The sequence below is a fragment of the Euphorbia lathyris genome, chromosome 10 (assembly GCF_963576675.1).
Source record: "Euphorbia lathyris chromosome 10, ddEupLath1.1, whole genome shotgun sequence".
NCBI classification, from domain to species: domain Eukaryota; kingdom Viridiplantae; phylum Streptophyta; class Magnoliopsida; order Malpighiales; family Euphorbiaceae; genus Euphorbia; species Euphorbia lathyris.
The window spans coordinates 76144306-76149743 of NC_088919.1; the positions used below are offsets into that span (position 1 = coordinate 76144306).

Genomic DNA, 5438 nt, shown 5'->3' on the forward strand with positions numbered 1-5438 from the left:
GAATAGACCATCTGGAAAAGGACCGACAACTAATTAATAAAGCCATAGGAAACCTGTCGAGCAAATTGACAATGGGCATAATAATCTCTAATGATTGGCCAATAAGAGCAGTTCAGGCGGCAAAGTTGAGAAACTCCAAAGCATGTACTGAACCTTACAATTGGACATATGATTGTAGTCTAATTTCCGTTAAATCCCCTAATTTTTATCTTCATACAATAGAAGATACTCTGCAATTTTGCAATTTTGTTTTTATTAAAATAGAATTGGTGATGGATGAAATTAATTTAAATACCAAATGACACCTCCTTTCACGAACAGTAGTGTTCCTTTGTGAACAGTCATATCCGTTCCTAAATAGTCCTATTCGTTAGTGAATGGACACCACAAAAACCATAAAACACCACAACACAATAATATTTAGAAAACACTACAAAACCCTAACCTTTAAGAACCGAAAAACCTTTCTATAATTATCCATTCTTTCTTAAACAGTACAAGACTTCCCAAATAGTCGCTTTGTTTTTCTGTTTTATATATAATCAGCGTGTCTCTGCCAAATACTAGAAAATCTCAAGTCAGTGGCCATGGCATAGTTTTCTGCGGATTTAATCACTGAAATTCTTAAATGTTTGCCTGTTAAGTCAGTTCTGCGGTTTGGATGTGTTTCTAAATCTTTATGCTCTGTCATAGATAATCCTAATTATTTGAATTCATATCTCTCTAAGTATTCTGAGAACATCAATCGTCGCAAGGTGATTTTACAACTTACATCATTGAAGAATGAGCCAAGAAGATTTCATGTAATTGATATGAATGGTGGTGGGGAACAAGAGATTCTACTCGAAAAACCAAACTTAGATATATGGACAAACATCTATGGCAACTGCAATGGTTTGCTTCTTATATATGGAGGTTGTTGCAAGATTGCTTTATGGAATCCATCCACTCGGAAGTATATGAATCTTCCGGATTGCCCTTCCGAAGCCATAAGAAATTACAGAATATTTGGATTAGGTTTGGGTTATGATAACTCTATTCACTACAAGAAAAACGGTAATTAGCAACCAAAAATCTGGTTGCTAAATCGGTCTCTAATACTGTTTAGCAACCAGAATTGCAAATTTAGCAACCAAATTGAATCGGTTGGTAATTGCAAGGTTGCTAAAACTTTGATACCATATCAGGCTTCTTGGTTGCAACGTTTGCAACCACCATTTTGGTAGCTAATATGGTGGCAAAGTTAGAAACGATTATTTGCAACCATATGTCGGTTGTAAATCAATGAACAATTTTGCAGATCTATGATGGTTACAAATTAACAATTGGTCACAAATAATCCAGTTGGTAAATTTTGTGACGGATCAATTGCCTAGCAAAAAATATACCAGGATCAGACTTTTTATCGCCAGCAAAAATTTATGGGCAACTTTGTATATTTATATTTCTACAATTTTACTAAACTAACATTATATAACCATTTAAGAAATTCAATAATAAAACAGAAATATAAATTAAATAAAACTTATTAATAAGTAATAATTGAAGTTATACATTGGTTAAAAAAAATAAGTCATTGGTTCAAAAAAACAGTTATACATAAACTAAACTAAATATAAATAATTGTTGCTTGTATCCATACAAGGTAAATGTTGAGAAATCAGTCTCCTGGGTAGGCACATGATCAACCTGAGGATGCATATTCATCATGCATGATTTGGGAAGCATAACGGTTGAATTTTCTCACCTGAACGAAAACCAAATGAACCAAAAAAAAGACAAAATTAGAGGGTCCAGAGTTATAGGACTTGTAATTAGATACAATTTTTCGAACTACAAAATTTTTAAAACTCCTCATAAGTGCACTCTGGTTTTTATGCAGTGAATTTAAGTGTTATATGAATTTTTTCTCTCAATACTTACATCATAGAGTGTATCAACAATCTTCATTAGACCGGTAAAATTAGAGGATCGGAGTAGCTGTATTCAACATCAAGAGGGTCACAAGAGCAGTGCCATCTACCTGAACTGAACCCAAGGAAGAATGCAAAACAGTAGAATAAGTAACATTAGGAACATTTTTTTGGGTTAGCAATCGAAATATCAGTCACTAAGTAGGTGATTGGTAAAGATTGACAAGTGGTTTTTAATGCACGAATCACAAAGTTCAGCAAACATCTAATTGTTTTGACCAAAAAAAATTAACATGGTCAATATTATAGTAAAAACATCTAGGCCTGTAGATGCATTTTTCTAAAATGGATGTGAATTCCTGTGACATCATATATCCTGGACATACATCAAGTTCAAAGTATGAAATTTAATAACATATTTGTTCACACATTGAGTAACAAGTCATTAAATCTAATGATTGATCAACATCAAATATTCTCAAATTCGGGAAAACATTTCAAGCAATATAAATGATGAAATTATGATCATCGATCAATAGCAAATATTCTCAGATGAGACATCATTATAGTTCAAAAGGCCAGTCAGTTTTAACTTGCCCGTGGTTGTGTTCCATTAATCCTAACAATATTGCTCTAATGCTAGGTTAGAAATATCAATAAATAATAATACATAAATGGAAATCTCTGCTAAATAGCTAGTCAATCCTTTTTGGTCATTAAGTAAAATAGAAACATAGCCCTGTTTGTGAATTTAAAAACTATAAAATGCCCTCTGCAACTTGTTTAGTGTTCAATTAACTCAAGTTTAGTCATTCATATGAATTTAAATATCATCACTTGCTCCACTTTTAAATAGGAGAAGGTGTTGTTAAGAATATCATTCCAAACATAACTAATTTGCAACTGTCTGCCAGATTGAAAAACGAGAAAAAGAAACTCTCCAAACAAGGCAAGGCAAAAGCAGCTGTCTGCCAGATTGAAAAATGAGAAAAAGAAACTCTCGCTATCAACCAAATAGTAAATAGCTAAAGTGAATATAGTAGTGTATCAACTGAAAATGTACCTTTCCCGAACCAGTAATGGCACTTCCACAAATATCACGACCAGTGAGTGCCAATGGTATATAAGCCGCCTTCAGAAATAAATCCTTATCAGCCAGTAAGCAAAGAAGAAATGCAGCATGTTTCATAAGAAAATAGAATTGGAGGCAATATTGAAACTTGTATAGGAGTAGGCTTAGCGTAACCTAAAGCCTCACAGGCCCGAAGCAAAGGGCGAGACAAATTGAGCTCCATAAAGGAATTCGCATGGAAAGAAGTCCCTTCTGACGGTGCGAAAAACGGTTTGCTTTCATTAACATTACTCGCCTCATAATCATCCTCTTCTGGTCTGTAATCTTCCTGCAAAATTAAGAAAAAAAATAATAATAACAAAAACTCTGATTATGAAATCTTCGCAACCTAGGAACGCAGATTATGAACCCAAAATCAGAAACAATTATCTATTAACCCCACAATCAGAAACAATTATCTATTAACCCAAAAAGCATAACTAATTTGCAGGTAACAGCAAAAGCACAATGAAAACAACTTACCATAGACGAAACTAAAAGCACTTGCAGGTTCAAAGACAAACCCCACAATCAGAAACAATTATCTATTAACCCAAAAAGCATAACTAATTTGCAGGTAACAGCAAAAGCACAATGAAAACTACTTACCATAGACGAAACTAAAAACACTTCAAACAAAATGAATGCTTCAATGCCAACATCAAACACTTCAAGTGCTAATACAGCTTATTTAAAATACCAGAAACCCTATAAATAAGCAATTAAGAGTCAATGAAACGGACAAAATAAGAGCTAGACTGATACTGACATCCCTCATAGCTTCCATTAAAGAGAATGGGAAGCTCTAGAACTCGGAAAAAACGATTGACTATCCAAATCAGCTAATTTACGATAAGAAACAGAATCAAGCCGAGAGACTCGCCAATTTCAATATCAATTTCAATAAAAAAAATAAAAACTTACCAATTTTCAGCTGTTGTGTCCAACCACGATCGACTAATAGGTTCTTCTAGTTAAGGAGCACCGGTTGCACATATCCTTCTAATTTCCATAGACATTGCGATTAAGTGAAGCTAGGTTCCCATGAGGAGCACAACCCTTATAACAGGTTGGGGTTTGAGATACCCAAAAAGGGCTCATCGGAGGATGACCAGATGGTCAGTTAAAAAGTTACCCGTGTTTCAAAAGGGGATAAATGGGAGATATCGGGATAGTTCGAAACCCATCAAAAGGAGAAAAGCTTCAGAAGCAGAAGCCATCGTCGACGACTTGAAGAATCACCATTGTTGAAGGATGCAAATCGCAACTGCAAGTGGGAAGAATAAGAGGCAGCAACTCACAGTTAGGTTTTCAGATTTGAGAGGGGGAAGAAGTCGATCTGGAGGAAAAAGAGAGAGCGGCGGAAACAAGTGGGAGAGAAGTTAGGTTTCTATATTAGATGATTTAGGTTTCAATCTCAAACCGTAGGATCAGATCAATGGTCAAGATTTAATCATGTTAGTGAAAATATCATTTTGCCCCTTTTTCTATTATATAAATTATAATTTTTTACACTTGAACTTTGATATGTTTACACTTTGATATCTCAAATTTGGGGATAAGGTGTAAAAATACCTGTAACGTCTAAAATGGTCCGAGACCTCTAACCTTGGCAACCGAGAGAAATTTTACCCTTAATATTTGTAAGTTGTGTCAATTTTAGGACATTATTATAAATTACACATATTTTCTTCATTATTCTACAACAATTGTATATCAATTGGTTCTAAAAAAAGATTTCATATTTTTTGTGATTTAATAATAGAATTGGAGTTTAATATTTATAAATTCGACGAAATATTTTTTTGTCCATCTCTTAGAAAATACGGTATATTTTTATAATTTTGTTATGTCTAATCATATGTTTATGAATTGTTACTAATAAATGATAAAATGACGTACACGTGAAGTGTAGATAATAAGATTCATTACCGACAAGACAATTTGATGAATTATTTATCAAATTGACCCAACTTGTCAACTTTATAGGTAAATTTGATCTTCATTACCAATGTTAGGGGTAAAATTGAACCATTTTGAACGATATGGGTAAAATTGCTCATGGATGTCATCGTTAAGCGTATTTTTGCACCTTATCCCCTCGAATTTAATTTTTCACTTAAAAACTATTACTTTAAATATTAAAATACAATTTTATATTTTTCTTTTGCTTAAAAATATATCGCTGACATCTCTTTCTCTCTCCTTTCTTTCCTATTTAATTTTAGTCCAAATATAATTCAAATATCCAAGTATATATTATATATAAAAGTCCCTAAATGGCCCTACAAATTTGCAACCACAAAATATATTTTGAGACCATTCGGTTGCAAAGTTTGCAACCACAAGAGCTTTGAAACCGTGTTCAAGTCTCAAATGTATTTCACAAATGAGATTCTCAACTTTGCAACCGC

General features: G+C 33.3%; 1 long non-coding RNA gene across 1 annotated transcript; it reads right to left on the bottom strand.

Moving 5' to 3' along the window:
• Nucleotides 1–1560: 1560 nt before the first annotated feature.
• LOC136209368 (uncharacterized) lies at nt 1561–4377 on the bottom strand. The gene is made up of 4 exons (XR_010677508.1): nt 3949–4377; nt 2977–3313; nt 1924–2028; nt 1561–1747 (listed from the first exon to the last, which is right to left on the bottom strand). It is a non-coding gene; the product is annotated as an uncharacterized lncRNA (long non-coding RNA).
• Between the last annotated feature and the right edge of the window lie 1061 nt (nt 4378–5438).